We start from the raw sequence: 22,213 nt of genomic DNA, 5'->3' as shown, positions 1-22,213 counted from the left end.
TGAGGTACCACTTTAGCTAATGGGGCCTCCAGCCGCCGCACGATTTCTGTTCTCATCCTGAAGCAAAGTTCTTAACCCGAGGTACTATTTCTGGGTTAGCAGAGTCTGTAACCTGAAGTGTTTGTAACCCGAGGTACCACTGTACAGAGAAGGTGAAGAGAAGTGCGACATTCTTTCCCACTTGGGTTCATTCAGTCAGTAGGATAGTCACAGTGACCTCTCCCTTGCCTTCCTCAGTACTGTATGCCACTTCCCACATGGGTATTTCCCACATTCCTCAAAAAGCTTTACTATTCCCAGATCTATTCAGATGCCATAGAGTGCACAGGACTCTCCTTTGGCCACATGGCAGCAAGAAGAATTTGACCATTAATTGAACGTATTTGTACTTCTAATGGAACATATATGAGGCTTGCCCAAAATAGTGATTAGAATTACTCAGCTGCCTAGTCTGGCTATAAAAGACCTGAAGCACTTTAACTTTCTTAAATGTAGGGCATATAAAATATTTATGCTCACTGGCTAAAGATTTACTCGAGACCCTTCCGGAACGACCTTACTCATGCGGCAGCTGCTCCTATACATGTCCCTCCTGTGCTGTGCTGTTAACAGTGGTAACACAGGATAAGTCTGTGATGTCGTTTCTTCCCACATTAATCTGAGAATGAACCAGGATACTGGCTCAATTACTGTAAAATGTTGGTTTTGGTTTAGAAAGGAGCAAGCCCATACAGAGCTTGTTTTAGGCCTGGGGCAAGAGTTTTGTTAGAATAAAATTATAAAACAAAAAAGCAGCTGGTCCCTGGTCAGTTTAGCCCTCTGAGGTCCAGGGCAAGTGTATCCTGCTGCCCACTCCCATGCATGGCCCTGGGAAGGAGCCATGTTGCTGGTCTTTCCATTTAATTTAGAACTTCAGATGTCTTTAGAGCACTATGGAAAAAAACACGTATTGCTTGTTGCATGTCCAACGCTGCTAAGGCAGCCAAATTCTCCAACATACAAGTGTCCACATCCTCTGCATTTCAACTTCCACATTTTAACAAGGGCACCTGTGTCCTGCTCCAAATCTAACCAAAGTTTGTCCTCAACAGCTTCCTCCATGACTTTGACTTCAAGGAGAAACGTTTGCTGGAAGTATCAACAATTTAAATAAACAGATGTATCTGCCAAAGGTCCCCAGGACAGCTTGCCTTTCAGCAGGCAGTTAAGTGCCATCTTTTTTTAAATGGATTTTAACTGCTACTGTATTTATACCGCTTTTGAATTGTTGTTGTAGCCTTTGGTTTGACTGTCATTTAACTTATTCATACATTTCACTGGCTGCCTTGAATATCTTTTTTATGAAAAGTCCAGATGAAAATGTTATAAATCAATACAACAATTGACGTAACTATTTTCATACCTTTCATACATTTGTCTGCATTTTCTGGCCAAGAAGATGTGGCCTATTAAAGTTTAAAATGTCACTACACATTTGGGGGATGGAACTGGTGACAATAAATATAGACTGCAGTCCCATGGTTTCTTTAAGTTAGTTGATTTGTTTATCTGGGCAGTTTTTCAGCTTGAGTTCTGAAGTAAACAAGACCTCACAAAAGAGAAGCTTCCAGATAATTTTATTTTTGCTTGCTATGCCTAATGTTTTGAGTATTAATGCATGTTAAGCATTAATGCCGCACACATAAGCACAGTTACTTGAAAGCTCATCATATTAAAATCCGTGAGTAAATATGGTTAGAATAGCCAAACTCGGGGGGGTGGGGTGGTAGCTCAAACCTGTCCATGCTTACTTGGAAGCAGAGTTGGCTCGCTGGGAGCAGCCACTCCCATAGGTTCTTGGCAGGCAGGTTGCTTTTGCTTACTGGAAGCTTTTGGGGAGGTCAGCATTGTGCATATGCATTGGCAGGAGTGACAGATTGGCTCCACTGGTGCATTTTCACTGCACTGACTGCTTCTCCTCTCTCTCAGCAAGCAACAATGAAACAGCACTTACATAGTAGCTCTGTCCCACCTGATGAACCACTGCTGCATGGAAATACGCCCCACTGTGTTAAATGGTGATGACTCCCTGGTGTGCTTAAGATGCAGTCGTCGGCACCCTTGCCTGGGAGCTGGCCACACTGAACACAGTAGCACTCATTTCCAAGTAAGCATGTTCAGTGAAATACATAGTGTATGAGTTTGAATGGCAGGTAGTTCTCAGCTGATTGGCATGTACAACCCTTGAAACATTTTTCCCTATAGATGAACATGGGTTTATATTTGTGTTTGGGCAACCAAGGAGGGATGCTTTGTGGTGGTTCTCCCTTCATCATCCCTACTGTGTGGCTGGGCTTACATCAGGGGTGAGGAACCTCTGGAAGTCCAGGCCTCTTTGCCAGGCCCTTGGGTCTCTTCCTCAGCCATGGTCCCTCACTTGACCGCACTCCACAGCAGCTCTCATCTGCACCCCCCCTCCCTTTTGCCTGGCTAGAACTTGTCTTTGAATTGTGAAAGTGACTTTTGCCTAATTGGGGTGAGGGTGTGTGTAGAAATTTCTGCTTTGTGTGGCTGAAATGTGGCCTAATGTACAAAAGAAAGAGGCACATGGAGCCCCCTGCACCCTTTTACCTTTGGCCCTGTCCATCACCACAGAAACATAAAGCAACACGTAGGCTAACACAGTGGTACCTCTAGATGTGAACGGGATCCGTTCCGGAGCCCCGTTCGCATCTAGCAGCAAACATAACCAGCTACGGCACGTCTGCGCATGCGTGCTTCGCTTTTCGCCGCTTCTGTGCATGCATGTGACGTCATTCTGAGCGTCTGTGCATGCGCAAGTGGTGAAACCTGGAAGTAATGTGCTCCATTACTTCCAGGTTGCCGCGGAGCGCAATTCGAACACTCTCATCCCAAAGCACATACAACCCGAGGTATGACTGTAGTATACTAACAATATTTATATAACACTATCGAACTGTTTCTTAATTCACAATCAGAAAACATACAATATGTACATGGAGTCACGAACTAATAAGAGTGAAGTAGATATTCCATGAAAGGAAATGATCAGATTAGTATTTGACCACAAAGAATCACTGAATTTTGAGGCTAAACGCCTTCCAAAGTTAATACAGAATTTTGCCAAAAGTGAGGGGGAGCGAGATGGTGCTATAAACACAGCCATACAGAAGAATGATGGTAGGTGCTCCAAACACAGCAACAGAACAGTCCTTCCGGAATAATAGACTGTTTCAATAAATGTTCTTCATCAGCAAGTCAAATGTCCACAAAGGTACACCAAATAACCATGGATCAGTTGTCACTCAAAAGTGTAGTAAGCTGAGGAGATATGACCCTTGAACTGAAAAAGGTTCCCATGTTTGACTCATTTTGGAGAGTCGCACCTTTCTTGCTCCTGCTGTGATCTTGTCTCTTTTGTGAGGTTAGTTTGTTGGAAGCCGGCAGATACCGTATCTTAGGTTGGGACCATCCTTTGGATATGCTTGCTTTTCATTCCATTGCAGTCGTCTGATCCTATGAAGCCAATTGCCCACCTGTTCCTTCCTGTCAGGTTCCATGGCATTTGCTTGAACAGGCAATAAGGGAGAGAAATGAAGCATGGAATTAATAAACAGGAGATGCATGTTTATTGAAGAAATTTTAATATAGCACCACTAAGCAGGCATACACAACAACTGGGCATGGCAATATGCTGAACAAGCACCTAAAGGACACCAGTAAATGAAAGGAAACTGAAAGGTCACTAGAGGTCATTATTTTCACATACCTTTGAATAATGAGAGCCTCACACATCCGCCAGAGGAGAACAAAATGTCACATTCTCTAGCTAAAGGTCAGCGCCGGTCATAGGTCAGCAAAGTGAGGCCAGGAAACAACCTAAGAGGTTAGGATGAGTGCACAAAGAAAGGGCAAAAAAAGTCAATGAAAGCATGCAGCTGCTTTGAGATGAAACAACTGAGGCAACCTTTATGCTGACACAGGCTAAAAACTAATGCCTCTCTGCCTTTGCTGAATTTTTTTATTTAAAAAAAATATTCTGGCAGTTTTATAGGGCATTGGCATTAATGTACACAATCCTGAATTAGCTTTTTGAATTGCAACAGTTTGGAAGTTCAGTGCAGTCATTTGCAAAAAGTCAAAACCGTGACATTTTTATTTCAAATTATTTATGTCACAAGCGACTTCTTCCAGCGCATTCAAATTTCAGCCTCAGCCAGTATCTCTACCAAGTGTGATAACAATCTGAAACAAATCTAAGTGACAGTCAACATTGCTCTCTGGTTTGGGACTCCCTGTATTTACTATTTTGAAAGTGGAATAAAATAAGTATGCACAGATGTGGGTTAGTGCAATTCTATGCATTTCTATTCAGGCGTAAAGTTCCACTGGGTTCAATGGGGTTGACTTGCAGGTAAGTGGGTATAAGATTGCAGCTGGGCAGGGCAATCCAATCCCCTGATTGACTGTTCTGAAGGGGTTTAGATGAGGCAGAGGTACTCTCCACATAGTGATATCTAGCTCCATTGGACTCCACAGCTGGCAGGGAAGCCCTTCTGCATTCACAGGGTCTCAATGTGGGTGGGTGGAAGCATCCTGCCAAATGGGATGTTTACAGGGCTGGGACTGGGCCAGCACTGAATCCACTGGATCCTGTGTTAACTCTGCTTCCATCAAATGATGGCAATAGGCCTAATCTGTGACTCTTCACTGTACCAGTCCTGATAAAGGGAGATGAACTATGTATAGTGAGAACCTAAGTTTTTCAACTGTTGCCCAAACTACTATGTCAATAAGGGTGAATTTTGTTTGCTTTTTGGTTACAAGGCAATACATAAATATTGTAAAGAAACACACACACATGTCTAACCTAGGTTTAACTGTAGTGAAGTATAAATCAAGTTGGAAGCAAAGTACTAAAGATAACATTTTGATGGAGCAGCAAAACCTAAGCATCAAGCAATTGCAGGAACACCAAATGAGACATAATTGCTTTTGAGGATGGGAGAATTGGCCTTTAAAAAAATGTCTGATGAAGAATTGTGTGGATAATCCCACAAGTCCAGTGGAAATTGTGATTCCCCCACTGACACCCATCCTCGCTCTCCATTGCAACCTTTCATCAGACAGGAACATTAACATGGGAAGTAAGTAAGATAACATGGGAATTTGCAATGCAGGCATGATAGCTACCGTTGAAAAGCGGGGGTGATCAATCCCCTAACATGTGCAAACCTTTGGGTACAGAATGGAACTCCCTAAACTGTGCAATAATCCTAATTGGAATCCTGAAAAACATTGTTTTTAAAAATGGATTCCAGTTTTGCCAGTCTCCCTTGATAATTCATTGATCTTATCTATGTGTGATGTTGGTCATATGTGAATCTATAGCATGATGCATGAAAGCCTGCTGATCAGGGCTTTTAAAAGTTTTATGTGCTTTTATTTTTAATCTAAAGATTTCATACACACCCTTCCTTATAGGTTATTCAGGTTATATTCATGTTATTAACTGTGTTGGTTGAATGTGTCCCTGAGTGAATGAAACTAGTTCAACAACAAAAGCTCTGAAAGAGACTTTGCTCTCAACTGACAGACTTCTAATAACAAAGAACCTGTCCTGCTGATTTTATTCCTGGGGTGTCTGCTACGCTGCTGAGATGAAAACAGGCTTCACAAATCCCATAAGATAAACAAAGGCATGTGAAGGGCACATCCTGGGAGCAGCACAGTCACTGTGACTATGAGGAAATCTGCTCACAAGCCAACCACCAGTTGTCAGACCATGGAAGAAATGGGGAACGTTTGCTCTGTGACAAGCTGAACATCTCCATACCAACCTCTAGAGGTTCTCTGATAGCTACTTTTTCTGGTTTTCTACTCATTGCCCGCATGACCTCAAAAAGGTTAAGGTATATTTATTCAGATAAAACAATAAGAAGATCCATAGAATAACAAGCCAGTTAAAGAAGTGAGGGCAGGTGAGGTTTGAGGGCAGTGTCCTTTGTGTCCCCCTGGGCATGTGAGCACCAACATTCTGTGGCTCCTCAGCCAATAGGATTAGGGAAATTTCCCTCTCCCTAGGTGAGCCCTGGGCCTTTGAGCTGAACATGTGGCCTAGGTGTTGCTGTCAAGAGTTCACCCACTTGCCCATATCTGATTCGAAAGGCACCCTGAAATACCTCCCAAAGTCCCAGGCTTTGGGTAATCACTCTGCAGTGCCCCCAACCCAAAACTGCCTCAGTGTGACATTTACTTACTTACTTACTTACCTCTTTTTCTTTAAGGTGTTTTTGTTAGGATGAGGTAGGTTGGATTGAGAGGTAGTCACTGGCCCAACATCACCAACTAAGAGGCAGTTCAGTCCCCTTCTGATTGGCCACCCCTGTCCATGGGACTCCAATTCCTCCTCCTCTGGGAGAAACCAAATCAAATCTCTTTCAAGTCGGGCTGGGGCAACCTCACCCCTGCTAAAAGGGGGGATACCATATATGAATTCCATCGTTAAAACGTTTCAGTTTGATACCCATGAAGGAACTCTCTTCTTGCTCCTCTGCCATCCTCTTCACAGACCACTTTACTGTCCATGGAGCTCCTCTCCTTGGAACTCTTCCTTGCCCTGTAAATGAACTCTCATGGGAGTTTATTCCCGTTCAAAGAAGTCAATACTTATTTTGGTCCCTGGTGTAATGGCAATACTTTCCCTGTTTAATGCACCTATAAAGCAAACCTAGAAGCCATTAAGTAGGAGATAGTTGCAAGCTGATAAATAATTGGTAGACTTGTATCTTACAGATTAAAGGGTTTATTATGACCTCAGCTTCTACGGCTAATGATTGGGTTTATCAGATGCAAGGCTGTGCTCAAACTACAGGAAGGCCAGAGGGTGTTCCACCCTATACTATGATCACTTGTTTTATTTTAAATGTATAGGGCCAACTATCAGGGTCTTCATTTGGTGCCCTGGTTCTTATTGTGAGATGTTCCTGAATTAGAAGAGGAAATAAAAACCATCTAAGTCCCATCTATGCCTCTTACTCCAAAAAATGTAGAGGGTCCTTTTTGTTCTTTGGGCAGAATCAAGAAGTCTAGGTCATCACTGGGGCTGTCCTGACTGCAAGACCTGCACATTAAAGTGGGTTCATTGGGCTACCTTCAAGTCTTCTTCTTCTATAACTGTACCTTCTTTTCTTCTCCAGTAAGGCACCTCAATCCATCTTCTTCAGTCTCTGGCCTCAGCTCATAAAATCCAGGTGTCTTGTCCATTCTCCCCTTGAAGGGGGTGGTGGCTCTGAGAATGCTAGCCAGCCACGCCCCATTCTCCTGACAGTGTCCCATCATCTATCCTGCCTCTTGTCTCTCTGACTATGTAGGGCAAGCTCTGCTTTGTGACACTCATTGTCTCCTCTGAAATTTACATAGCTATAGAGGCGGGGACAAGTACCCAGCCTTTGCTGTAATGCTTTCAGCCATGTTGACTTTCAGTTGAGCCAGCTGTGGCATGGAGCACTTGTCTTCAACCTCCCATATTCATATAAAGTGTGTGGGGGGGGGGGGGAATCAAACATATCCACCTCCCAGAACCACACTTGTCCCTGTGACCACAAAAGCCCATTTCCAAACAGGCAACAGCTAATAGAACTGAGTGTGCTATGTGTCTTAATGAACTGGGAAATGACAGACAATGGCCATTGTGATCCAAGGGCTTAATTCAGTTCTATCATGGAAATCACTGATGTCAGGACTTTTTGGAGGGATTGCTTTGGAAAATTGCACTTTAGCTAAAATAGGCTACAATTGCCAGTAATGTATTGATTTGTGATGTCAGTGGTTCTGTCTACTGGAAGTGCAGGAGGAAGGAGGGGGGAAAACATGCCATTTTGTTTTTACTGTTGAAAGAAAATATTAGGAATTTAAACAAGTTCCCTTTCCATCCCAATGAGTTTACCAAACAATTAATCAGAGGTCCTTTTAAATTAGTAGAGTTAAACACATGGGTGTTTCATCAAAGAGGGAGCTGTTCCATCATAAACAACTTTGAGCATTTAAGGAGACAAGGAGGAGGTTAGAAAACACATCTCAATGGGATGTATTCATGAAGGTTCTACCTCTCTACTCAATAGAGTAGCTTGTTATAGAGATTTACATTCAACATTAGCATTTTCATAAGAATCCTAGAACCCTCGATACTTCCAAATACGTGCATTTGCAATTGCACTTTTCATTTCCAAACAGTAAAGTACGCAGTATAGGAACATAGGAAGCTGCCTAATACTGAGTCAGACCATTGGTTCACCTAGCTTGCTGTTAACTACCCTGACTGGAAGGAGTCTTTTCCAAGCCTACCTGGAGATGCCAGGAATGGAACTGGCATGCTAACCATGACCACTGCCTCTTCTAATTTAGGTCACTTGACTTTTATCTTAACATTGTCATCATTGGCTTTCCCGTGTTACTATCTCCCTTATGTTATCTGTGATGGCGTATGTAAATTAACAAGTTCTGTTTTCTCTAAAGCTGGTTACCGGTATATTATTTGTGCCACTGGAATAGTAACTGAGTAGCAGAAAATGAACATCTATACAGCAACGCTTGTGCAAATAAAGAATGTGAAAAACCACAGGATGGGTTATGGTGGATTACCATATTTCTGTCCTGTGACAGTTTCATTTCCTCTACAAACAGGCTCTGTTTTGTCCTGTCTATGGGTTGAATTTTTAGGGGGGGAAACGTCAAAAAACGCTTTGCTGTATTCATTCTTTCTTTTTTTTACTGGAGACAGGGGTGCAGATAAGGATCCATTTCCCCCGCCCCCATCTTACTATCATCTGGCTTAAGATGGTCTCATGAAGGGATTCTAAGAGGAAAGCAGGCCTCAGTGTCATCTGGACAAATGGCCCTCTATTCTCTGCTCACCTTGGTTTGGTTTGCTGCAGGAGCAGCTTGCCCACCAGGGCAATAACCTTGTGGCAGCCAGTTTGGGACTTTGCGGATGCACCAGCAGAGCCAATTGGTTGCTTCTGGCTGTGCATCTGTGCAGCTTTGACTTCTCCACTGCCTAGCCCCTCCCCTTACTGGTGAGAAGCAGCAATGCTGCTGTCAGGAGGTTATTGAGGTGACTCTGCCCCACCAGCTGCTCTTCGATATTGTGAAATGGGGCAGAGGGCCTAAGAGAGCTGAATGTTCTTGTTGTGGTTTACAAGGCAGTCGGGAAAAGAAGGGGAAGAAGAGTGTTTAGGGGAGGGGAAAGAGGGAAATGGCATTGGGGGGCAAAATAGTTGGGGGGATTGGTCACATGGGTCACCAGGTGGAGGGGTGAACCAAAACGTCTTCCCGGCTATGCTGTGCATCCTTTCCTTTACATGGTGATCTGAAAGGGTCTTATGAACAGTATGAACACGCTTGGAGACATGCCACAGTGCCACCTGTGACTATGGAACTCATGGTGTGAGGTGCTGTGGCATTGTTCTGTGAGTCGTAGCACAGGGAGCTGTCCTGGTTATGCTTCCTTGCTTTTAAGCATCTCCATGTCTGCATGGCATGTGGATACCATTGCACTACATCCCCTGATTAAAAGCCCTTTGGAATAATTCCAGGGCTCTAAGACTGTAGCTCCTCCTACCACCCCTGCTTTCAGATTATATTTCCCCCTGCCTTCCAGGATTGGTCACTTCTACTAGATGCTGACCATGCACTTACTGTAGCACCAGCAAACCTCCTGCCTATACTCATGCCTAATTGCCACATATAGGATTGCTCAGCCAAAGTCAATACAGTACAATGATCTTTATCCAAAGATCCTGAAAGAATTATCTTGGCAAAGGCCAAAAACCCTGGCTATCAATAGCGGCTATTTTTTTAAAAAAGAAAAAGTAAAGTTATTGGAGAAATGATAAAACAAAATATTTGTTACTCTCCTTCAATGTGGATTTATTGAGGTTAAACCATGCCAGCTCAACCTAGTTTCCTTCTTTGATCAAGGACTGAATTAGTAAACAAGAAAACCCCAGCCGATATATCTTTTGTGAGGCTTTTGATGTATTGTTCTATATGACAGCCTCATAAGGGTACTTGAGAAACCCTTACTACAAGGAATTACCATTAAACGAGTACTCGATTGAAAAACTACACTCAAGGGGTAATTAATGGATCAGCATCAAATTTGGAAGGTATTTCCAGCTCAGTGCTGGGTCTAGCGCTGCTCTGCATTTCAATTAATGATTTGAAAGAAGGCATGTACTAGACACAAAGTGTGTGATTTGCAGAAAACTGGAGAAGAAGGGATTGCAAGTGTTTAAGAAGAAAATAAATCAAAATAATCACAGCAAAACAGGTGAGATGGGCTGATAGTAAGAAAACACATAGCCACATAGAGGTCAGAATCTTCAGCCACATATTGTTCCATCATCTGCAACCATTCTGTATCTCTAACACATCTCTAACATATTATCTTAGATCATCACCTGCCTTTCCCTCTTATAAATATAATCGTCTCGTTCTCCATTGAGTTCTGCATTCAGCTTTTGCCTTGAGAAACACACAAGCAGTCAAGCTATGAAGGTGATGGCTAACCCTTCTTGTTTATCCCCAGCATCTGGTAACTTAGACCGGGGGGGGGGGGGCACACCTGTGGCTCTTCAGATGTTGCTGGATTTCAGTGCCCAGTCAGGGATGATGATAGTTGGGGGTCCAGCAGCCTCTGTAGGGTCATATGTTCCCCACCATTGACAAAGATATACTATACTTTTTTTTAACACAGGTATAACCAGCACTATCAAGAAATAGGTGCAGGGATTAAAAGGATTTAAGGAGGCTATTAAGGTGGTTCTCCCTCCCCCATCCCTATTAAGGAGGCTATTAGGGTAGTTCTTGTGCATTTGCCCCACCTAAGAGCCAACAGCATTGGTCCTACCGAGTAATATAATATTTTATATGAGATGGATTTTACATGTATAATTAGTATAATTGTCCATAAAGGGCAATATATATGATCCCTCCCCTTTTGAACCTTGGATGCCATGCTAAAACCCTTTTTGTTCATACTGGCTCACTGGCATCACATTTGTATGCAGTGCTAGATCAGAGTGTCTGCACAGTTAAATTGCTTGGTGCTATGTGACATCAGCTTTATTACGGAGCTCAACCACTTCTACAGAGTTACTTTGGCCCATAAATCATGTCCTGTAGGACAGAGTGACACCTCCCCCCAATGCAGATGGTCAACCATGCCATTAGCCATATTTTCCTAATTACTAAACTATTGGAATGTTTGTGTTGTTTTGAGGACTTTCTCCAATGAGAAGCCATTGTAAAAGGTGAAGCCTTTCAATATATTCATTAATTAGATGGTTTAATCTAATAGCCTACCATTGTTTTAATAGGTGGCAATCACTTCCTGCTAAATTTTGAAGTGCTCCTTGTAGTGGCTTACGCAGAGATCTTAAACCGAGTGGAATGAAGAGACTTGCAATCAGCAAGTTTACAGCTGGTCAGAGAGTCAACATGAGGTCACTGTTTGTCAGACAAATGATGAATTTTTAAGGGTGATGCTTAATACTGCAACCTTTTGACCTTTCCAGAAATCAAGTAGCAGGCGGTCACGAGCTTCAGCAAATAGGTGAAATGGGAAAAGCAGAAAACACAGCTTATTGCTTGACCTGTTTGTTAAGGGCTCTTTGCCTTTGCACAGATGGTGCGATAGACACCAATGGGATTCTTTGCTTTTCAGCTCCTCTCTGTAAATACAGCCAGCTTCATGTTGTGCCCCTCCTAATGAGCTGGAGAAATGCTTCGGGATTATGCAAAAGCCACACCATTTGACCAGGAAACAGTCTGTGAGGTAATGTACAGTAAGCAGAGCAAAGATGTGAGAGGAATGAGACCACATTGACAGGAATAGTGTGATTCAACATTCAGTGACTCAGGGTTTTAGAAAAGGGTTCCTGGGGGAAGCAGGCAGTTTCAGTACTCACCTCATGATATTGGACAGCTGCATTGTCTCATCATCAATTCCCAGCCACTGAAGACTGTTTTCTTAGAGCCTTTTAAATACAATCAAAGAAGGACACCTTGCCAGGAAGGAAGCGGGTGGGGTTGGAAGGAACACTGTACCCAGAATGATAAATAGTGTATACAAATGAAAAAGATCCACACATCACATTTACTTATTTCATTTGCTGCTTCTGAAAGAGACGACACTCTAAGGGTGGCCGGTGCTTCAGCCATATTTCAAAAAGTAAAAACCAGGACACCCTGAATGTTGTTGGGCTTTTTTTTAAACAAAAATTCCCCCCCAAAAAAGAAAGGAAAACCACAATTCAAAAGAGAAGACAAAAGAGAAAGCATAAAGAAAGAGCTACAGCTTAAGGGTTACACAAGATTTGAACACCCAGGACAATCAGGTGCACTTGTATACTAATGTTTCTTTACATGGAACCACAGGCAAAATGAGCGAGTAGTGGGAATATGATGTTGTGAAGTCATTATTACCAACCCACATGTTGCCAGTGGGGGAATTGAAGCTGAGAGTGTGTGGCTTGCTTAAGGCCATTTACTGATTTTGTAACAAAGGTGAAATATGAACGAAGGACTATCTCAAGGATGGGGAACTTGTGGCCTTCAGATTTTGCTAGACTCCAACACCCAGCATGGATGATGGAATTCAGGATATCTACAGAGTTCTCACCCCTAGACTACATGATTCACAGCTCAGTCTCCTAGCCACTTCAATGCAAAGAGCTGTCCCACACTTGATTCTGAATCAACAATATTAGAAACAGACCTCTAATAATTTAAATGCATGTGGTTAGCCCAGGTTTCTATTAATAGGACGAGGATAGAATGGCTTCAGTAGGTCATGGGGGTATCTAATATGTCTTTTCCATTCTGATCTCATGAATTCCATTGTCCAACATGAATTCCTTCATTTTGCAGCGGGGCCTACCAGTGGAGTTTACAAACCACCGGAAGCCTTAGCACAAGTAATATCATATTTGCTTTACTGCCCTAAATGTCAGCACATATTTCTCCGCAATGCTTTTAAGACAGCTAAAAGTAGCAAAGCACATAAATAAGAGGATATTATATTCTGGGAACAAAGCTGGGGATTCTTTGACCTTACATATAAGATGTGCACTACCATCACACATATATAGGCTCTCTGTTCTTTTTACAGTTAAGCTTCTTTAAAAAAAAAAGTTAAGCAAAGGGAGTCTCTTCTGGAGGCTTGACATGATTCAATTCCCAGAGGGAAGCTAGGGGAACTCCGGTGACTTGCTCAGCTCCATGTTCAGATGAACTTGGACTGAAGGGAGGAGGCAAGATTTGCGAACGTAATTTTTGCCTGGCTCTGTGTTATTCACCATCTTCTCCAAAAGACTGCTGGAAAGCCTTGACTGAGTCTACATTTTATCATCATAACCCCAAGCATCCATAGACCAAAGACCCCCAAAGTCAAAAAGCAGTGTTTACTGCTTATGCTCTAGCCTTGAAGGGACAAAGCCAGCGGAGGTTTCAGCCAAAACTGAATACGCTGAGAAACACGGTGGCAAGATAGATATTGGCTGATGGAAACAAGGCAGGGCAATGACGCCTTTCTCAATCTTTTCCCTTCTTCTTCTTCTTCTTCTTCTTCTTCTTCTTCTTCTTCTTCTTCTTCTTCTTCTTTTAATGATAGACTGCCACTTCCTCCTGCCTAGTGGAGTAACATTTTGTTTTACCCTGGTGCTAGAAGTATTATTTGCCTAAAGCTTTTCATCTCGCTAGCATTAGAACTACAGTAGCTGTATATGAAAGAGGGACTCAATTCCTAAGTAAACACAGGAAACTACTTTATATCAGCATAAACTGCTTGTTCATCTAGCCTTGTATAATCTATTCTGAAAAGGTCTCTAGCAGAGGTCTTTGACACCACCAGCTACCTGACCCTTTTTACTGGAAATGCCAGGGATTGTACCTGGGACCTGAAGGAGCGTCTCCACCCCCATCATTCAGCCCGGATACAGAGGTCCAGCACTGAGGGCCTTCTGGCGGTTCCCTCACTGTGAGAAGTGAAGTTACAGGGAACCAGGCAGAAGACCTTCTCAGTAGTGGCACCCACCCTGTGGAATGCCCTCCCATCAAATGTCAAGGAAATAAACAACTATCTGACTTTTAGAAGATATCTGAAGGCAGCCCTGTTTAGGGAAGGTTTTTATGTCTGATGTTTTATTGCTTTTTATTATTATTATCATTAATTCTGTTGGAAGCCGCCCACAGGGGCAGGGTGAGCCATGGTACTGCACATTGCTGTCTCTTTCTAAGCAACATAGCATACTCAGACTCTAGACTAGGGTTTCCCAAATGTCTGCATTTGCTGAAGCCTTGATGAGCTTATAAAGCTGTCATTGACGCAAACCCAAATTCTTAGAAACATACATGAAATAAACTGAAGAAATATGAGTATATACTCCAAATTCATTAGTCATCCATCACCGTTACTAGGAATTATGAAATGTAAAAAATAAGAAAGTCCAACCGTAAAGCAGCATGGTTTGAAAATAGTGTTGTGTTGTGGAATCATCTTATTAAATACAGAGGTGCAAGGAAGATGCATTCTGCAAATGCTCGTGCTCTTTATTTCTGAGGTTCATAGTTCCTAACTTAATATTTTGCACTATACTTGGTAAATGGATTTTCTATGTCTAGGTCATTTTCTGCCCCCTAGGTCTTTATTCACAGTCCCATTGATCCCTGGAGGCCAATACTGATCACTCTGGGAAACCCTCCTGTAAACTGACCACACTCACCCAGGGTAGGCCTTGGCAGGAAGGACTCACTTTTCCACTTCAGTCTCGCTGAAGCAACAATACATTCCTGAACTTTGTCCTGCTCTTATATCCTTTAGTTTGTTTTCGATCCAGGCTTGCCCATCAGTCTTGACTACTGCCTTCATCCCATGGTTCCTAGTTCCCAACTGACCTTAAGATCCATGTCCAGCCTTGACAAATACTGATATATTACTACACCATGCGGAGGGCAGGGACTGTAAGGGATTGGCTAGTACTTCAAATCCCATTATCTTCCTCATTTTTTGCTACTTTTCTTGTTGAAAATGAAAGTAGGAGGCTGACAGAAAAGTCTGGGGCAGGGGAACATTAAATTCTCATGACCCTGCCATTTCAGTATTTGGTTTGGCCTTTCTCTATATATATATTTTTTAAAATGATTTTGATGGGAAAATTCTGATGATCTTGATTTAGTTTGCTCTATGACATTGCTATTTTCTCCTTCAGAGTGATACAGAGATTTGCTCAGTCTGGCTGAAGCTTGATCTTTGGAATTCCAAAATGGATTGTCAGTGATGAGAGAATGCAAGGAGCTCATTGCCAATGCCTCTTGACAGAACAGAGTCAAAGTACAGTCTGATCTCTGATTCATGGTCAGCAAGGACGGCACTTTTCAGTATACTAGCACACCAGTCACTCTAAATTGTAGACTTCATAGGGGGAAAGAGCGTAAAACTCGTCCTCCATTAAAGAGCAAAGGTCTCTGTGTCATTTGATCTAAAGAACATCCTTGACTTGTTCTTATAACCTTCTCAAGGCTGCAGCAAGACAGTTTGAAGAAGCTAGATTTCCTTATTGTAAGGAAATGTCCTTTATTACTTGTGTGACTTTTTCTCCAAAAGCCATCTGGGCAAACACAGTAATGCTATTGATACACAAAAGAAATGGATTTAAACCCCTGATATCTGCTGATGATATTAAGTAGGGTGGGGCACAATGACTTGTGTTGACATTCATAACCAGATTTTAAATATGTACGTGAAAGTCAGCAGTGGACTGTGCAGATTTAATAGGTCTGTGGGGAGCACACACCACAGCTGTCAGGGCAACTACTACTAGAAGGCAGGTCCTATGGTTCTCACATACTGGCAGCTGCTGTTCAGTGATGGCATAATGTAGTTAAGAACCGCTACTGTTTGAGTCACATTTTGTTGGCTCAAGTAAATATGCAGTGAATGATATCATTTCATTACATGCTATATTTTTAATGAAAGACTTGGTGTATTTTCAGAAATTTCTACAGATGGTGTCAAATCTTTTGACGGAATTTTCATTTCCGCCCCTGGAAGTGCTTGTCAGTTATCAAACCACATGGCACCCCAGGACTACCTTTTGTCACAAGCAGTGAGCCTGCTCCCAGCACATTGTGGCTACTGCATGTAGAAAAGATAGTAACCATCTTTAGGCATTCAGCTGGGGGATAATGAATGTATAGGAATTAATGGCAGACTGCACTCAAATCTGAAGATAGACCCTATGTTTGATGCTTTCTCTGTCTCCAGACATGCTAGGAAGTGGGTGCGAGCCAGATATGAAACCTGGTGTCACCCTGCCATATTTTATACATTTCTTTTCTTCTGTTACATTCATACCTGAAGCAGCTAACAATACAATACACAATAGAAAATAACCAGTCCACAGAATGAATTAGCAGCAACCACTCATAATCAAAGGCTGCAACAAATTGGCTGTCTGGTCTCTCCTGGAAGTCCTCCAGCAAGGTCTCAAAATCACTTATAGAGGAAGGGACTGTGATCTGGAATCATGGTAGCAAAGCTTCATACAGAGATGGTGGCAGGATCCAGAGCTGAGCTCCTGCTAAAGATGGCTACACACTCTTCAAGTTCACCCTGAACAGGGCATGGGGGGGGAGGGCTAGCCACTATGGATTAGGAACAACAGATCATATCCAATGAAAGGGAAAGGGTGCAGTTAAAATAGATATTGCATTCACATTTCTCTGCCAGACCTTTTGCTTTGTGAGCTTCTTCCATCTAAAAATAGAACAAATGTTTTCGGTATCTATTATGTCATATATACAATTTTATTTATTATATATATATATATATTTAAAATGTGGTTGGTTTTAACATGTGCATGATTACAAAACAACATAGGCATTGTCAGTGGGAAGGCAGTTTAGACATTTAAATAAATAAATTAAATGAGCTTTCTAGGCAATCTGCCTGTCAGACTACCCAGAAACAGGCTGTCTCCGAACTCCCTCATTAGCCTCAGAAAATGTGTGAGGCGATGTGAGGAAGCTACCTTCAATTGCTGCCACATTCAAGCATTGCCCTGCTTGCCCTTTAGCTGTGGCTGAATGTGAATGGCACGCAAATGCCCGAGTGAGAGACTCATGTCTCTTTCCCACCCACCCCTAGCCCAATTCAAATAGAAGGTGTAAAGGCGATACAAGGCTCCACTCTCTGGACTCAGCCAAGAGGGTTAGAAATGAAATGAGGCCACATTTTCAAAATCCCTGTCTAATTCAGAACTAGCTAACCTGGAACTACTACTGATGCATCTCACCATAGAGATACTAACATAGTTTGAAAGCACTGCTCCTAACACAAATAGTGTGTGAAGGGATAAATTACTGGTATTAAATTATCAGGAGTACCTGCCCTTAGCAAGAGATTAAGGTTTCTGATTAAAGTTACAGCACAAATTTTGCTTGAAGCAAAATCCAACGGATTTAAAATATTAGCCAAAATTCTGAGGGAATTTTGATAGAATATATGAAACTGCATCAGTTCTCCAGGTGACTAAAAAAAAACCCTAGATTGGTTTGTCTTTATATAGCCTCAATATTTGGATTTTACAAGTATTAAGCTCTAGTACTAGACACACTTACCTTTACAGGGCTTGCTTCTGAGTAGATAAGGCTAGCATTACATGCTGGTTCCACAGAACGGAACCAGGGGTTGAGAAAACAGAAAGACGATTTGGGGAGAATATGGAGGTAGTGGGTTGCGCTTATCACATTGATGAATGCTAGATGGGAATATGGGGTTTTTGAACAAGAGGCCTGACATTTGAAAAGGGCTACAATACACAGAGAAAGATGTGCCGCAGATTTAATTAGCATCTAATTAAATAGAATCCAATTAAATTAACGATGTACCCCAGATTTAATTTGCATCTAAAATAAGAAAATATTATGAACTGCACCTGGGTTATTGGGTCAGGGAATGCTTTTCCAAATGTGTCCATTACCTTTAAGGGTACTGACAAGTCAAGTATACAGGATACTCCTCTTGTTTAGTCCAGTCTGCTCTCCCTAATTAGAAGCCACATTATATTTTCATTGCAGCAATTAACACTGGAAGATGCTGCCAGACAACATTGTAATGATTCAGGACAACCATCCAACTTTGCAGAAGGGTGTTCCAGTATCTCTTTGTTATTGATGAAAGTTCATGTTTCAGCAGAGAACAAATTGCTCCCTGATGCCATTATTCTAGCCTTACACAGAGAACATATTGTGCAGCATGTTATTATCCTAGCAATAAACAAAATTGTAAGGCTCTCCCTTGAATGTGTTTGAAATAAAAGGCAGACAACTAACGGTAGTCATAAACTCATGCATACAACAAGAGCAACATAACCAATGTAGAAAATCACACCCTTTAGCTCAAGGAGCATAGCTTTTCTTTTCTATAACAAGTGGTTTGTGACTGTGAAATCCACCCATTCATTAATCTGGGGAAATGCCCAAGGCCTGCTCCTGAGGCAAATTCATGAAAATGGCAGTCTGGAATAATTTACAGCACAAGTTTACCCCATCTTGACTTAGTAACAAGAATAATGTTTTGCCATAAGACACATCCTACCCACAGACATTTTGTATCACATTTATAAGACAACTGTATATGTGTGTGTGCACATACACTCAAAAACACGGTCTAAATGGGACCATATTTTATTAGGCAACAGTCCTCAGCAAGTTGCTGCTGACAGCACAGTGTGAATTCAGTAGGCGGTGGTGAACTAAAATATAACATATTTCAGATTAAAACAGGGTGCTTTCGAAATACCTGGTGACACATCAAACATCCAGAAGAGATTGTGGCCAACTTCAGAGCAGTCTGGTGGTATGCTGTACAAAACTGTAAGTAAAGCCAAAGAACTTCATGAACAGTTCTTCACCCTCTAGGGCCAGTGCTATTTTTCTAGAAAAAAGAGGTGCTGGAACTCACCATGAACACCTCCCTTGTTGTCTTATAATGGCAATGGCACCCACCTGAGAGATGCAGGAACTGAACTCCAGCAAGTTTTAATTGAAAAGAATCCCTGCTCAAGGGCATGGGTGAAGAACCCATGATCTTCCAGATGTTGCCTTCCTCACATGCATCTCAGGGTGATGAGCAAAAGAAAAAGGGATGTTTAACCTTCCCAAGCAATTTACATCAAAAATAATTTTCTTCTCTAGCTGCTGGTTGCCCTACAGGGTGAAGAATAGTTTTATTTTTATCACTACAGGGAAGCAACCAGAAGGTTTATCTGGGAAATGGTGTTGGGTAGAGGGTCAAATCCTCCCACATTGCCCCTGATTTCTATTCAGAATTAGATCTGATCCCCATCTCCCCGTCCCTCCCCTACCTCTTAATGAAAAGCAGGGGCGATGTGCAAGGATTTGCTCCCTTCCACTACACCATTTTCCAGTTGTAGAACCTATCTTCCTTGTAGGCAAGACTCTAAAGCAGGTGTTCTCCCTGACTACTGGCCATGCTTTCTGGGGCTGGTGGGAGTTGGAGTTTGGCAATGTCTTGACTGCCAAAGCTTCCCCATACCTGCTCTAAAGAAGGAGATGATGATCAGCCTTGGTCTGTACAGTTATCATATAACTATGTCTTTTCCTCAGGCCATCCTGCATTCCTCAATAGCTGTGCCTCATATGCCAAGTGTTCTAGCTTGGCCAGAATGTGCCCTTGAACTCTGATAATGCATCTTGCTTGTCTCAATAGAGGACAGAGAGGTGTGCGGGGGTATGTGCATTAACAAGCTTACTGTACAAAAGGTAACTTTTACATTCATTCATGTGTCCGCTTTTGCCTCTGACCTCACCCACCATTGGCATGTGGCCCTTGGATCATTTCCCAGAAGGGAATGGGCCCTCAGACTGAAAAGCATTCCTCACCCCTGAGACAGATGTAGGAAGTTTCTTTGTTCTATAAAAGAAGCATCCATCTATAAAAGAAATCTAAAGTTAGGGAAACTTTGTGTAGGAATTAGTAAAACCGAAACAATAAGAATCCAAGATAGTGTTCCACATATTTAGAATACTGTTTTCCAAATGCAAAGACTGCAGGACATAATCTTAGGAACAGACACAGAGAATTACAGGCTGGGGTGGGGGGAGCACCACGGATTAAAGTTTTAACAAGTGGACCAGAAAGAGCAGAGGTCTCCGTCTGGCTAGATTCCAAAGATGGTAGTAAGACACTTTAATTACATGATTGATGTAGGCTTCAAAAGAAAGCACAGAATCCACAATGACCCTAAGGTCACAAGCATTATCTGAAGAATAAAAAGAACCACCACAAATGGAAACTACCAACGATGACACCTGAGACCTCTGCCTCGGTGAACTAATCGATAGCTACTCTGTTTTGTCTATGTTAAGTTTAACAAAATCTGAAGCTATCCATTATTGAATATCACAGAAGCAATTATACAAAACATCAAACTTCTTTGTAAGATCTGCAAGGACCTAAAGGATATGGAAATAACTTTTGCATACTAATGGCTTTGCAGGCAACTGCCTATAATCTAGGACCCATTTATACCGGAGTTTGCTACTTAAAATAAATAGGACTACAGTACTTTAGAGTCAATAGAATGCAGATTGTCTCTTTCAAGGATGAAAAGTTTCTTTTGAAGAAATATGTGGTGGCAATAGTAAGAAGACCCTCAAGAAAATATCAAAGGTAAAGTAGAAATCTTGAGAGATGTATCTACTAAAAATTATATACAAATTTGTAGGTATAAAAATTTCAAATCCTGTTTTATATGAAATTCATCACTTACATTTGACATAAAATTCCAGGAATAGTATATACCCTTTCCCCCATGCCTTGGTTCTCATCAGAACACATCTCTCCCATGGCTGATTCCACACCTCAGCCCGGATTCAATCACAATTCCACATATTCTCACTTGGCTGTCAAACAGCTCTTTCCTCAGGAGATGCAATTTCTGAAAAGCAAACCTACATATGATTCCAGTTTCAGGGCTGCCACTGAAACATGTAGTCCTCAGAGAATTCTTTTTGTCAACTACCTTCAGCACTTAAGCCTCTTCTATTAGTTCTGTGGGTGAGGGAGCTCCATGAGATTAACAGGAAATGGGGTCCCACTGCTTGTCTAGGCAGCCTCCCTAGCTTCCTCCTAAAACACATACATTGAGTGAGGTGATCTAAAGAGTGATTACACTCAGAGATATATTTCCCTTTTCAGGTGTCCATGCTCAACTCATGGGTATTCATTTTAAAGAAATTTCTAGTTTCATGGTTAGGAACAACAATCTGGAGTAGTTTAGTATATTTTTGGCTGGCTTTTCAGAGCCTGCATGGAATTTTCCATGTCTTCAACTCCCTTCTGATTATTTTCAAATGATGAATTTCCATTACATAATGTGATCTCCATGCTCTACACTTCATTACTATGCAACAAGTTGTGTCCTGAATATAGTCTGTCTGTTTCACCCAAAACAGTGATTTGCCAAAGGCCTGGTGGAATACTGAGCAGGGTTTGGGGGGAGAGCTTCAGATTTCGAGGACCTACAAGAGGGACGAAGTCCTGCGCAGAGTCTGGCTATGCTGGAAAAAAACTCAGGAAAATGGGCCAAAAATGGCACTGTTCTATTTAAATCTTCCATCAGAAGAAGCAAAACCAAAATCAATTTCAGAGAAGTGAGGAAGAGGAAATGCTCACCCTTTATTGTAAATTGTTTTAACTTATATTAATATTGCATTTTTATGTTACTGTAACCTAATGATGAGGGAAAATTTGAAATAAAATAAATAAAATAAAAGCATAGCTCACATGACTATTGTTTCTTCCTGGTTCCTTAGATAGATCTACTAACAGGTCAGCATTAAGTTGGGTCTGACCTTAGAGATGTTGGCAAACCCCATCATACTCAGATTTGGGAAGACCAACCTCTGTGTCTCCATTGAGAATGACCTCTGTAACCCAAATGGACATAGATCACTTTGCTTTGGTGCTTATGTGTTCTCATGTTTTCCAACCTCTTTGAATGTAGCATACATAAATAGTCCATAACCTCAAGCCCTGTTATGGCTTTCACTATGAATCTAGTGCTGTTGTCACTAGATAACTTCATCCAAAATAATCTAACATTATTATATTGGGGGGATCTAT

The 22,213-nt window shown here is 41.9% G+C and overlaps 1 long non-coding RNA gene across 1 annotated transcript; it reads right to left on the bottom strand.

Moving 5' to 3' along the window:
• Positions 1–1,408: 1,408 nt before the first annotated feature.
• Positions 1,409–21,571, bottom strand: LOC310843891. The gene is made up of 5 exons (XR_014563746.1): positions 21,111–21,571; positions 6,273–6,470; positions 3,770–3,879; positions 2,450–3,568; positions 1,409–1,748 (listed from the first exon to the last, which is right to left on the bottom strand). It is a non-coding gene; the product is annotated as an uncharacterized lncRNA (long non-coding RNA).
• Between the last annotated feature and the right edge of the window lie 642 nt (positions 21,572–22,213).

The sequence above is a fragment of the Podarcis gaigeae genome (assembly GCF_964106915.1).
Source record: "Podarcis gaigeae genome assembly, chromosome: 4".
Taxonomy (NCBI): domain Eukaryota; kingdom Metazoa; phylum Chordata; class Lepidosauria; order Squamata; family Lacertidae; genus Podarcis; species Podarcis gaigeae.
This window is presented reverse-complemented; position numbering and strand designations above follow the sequence as displayed.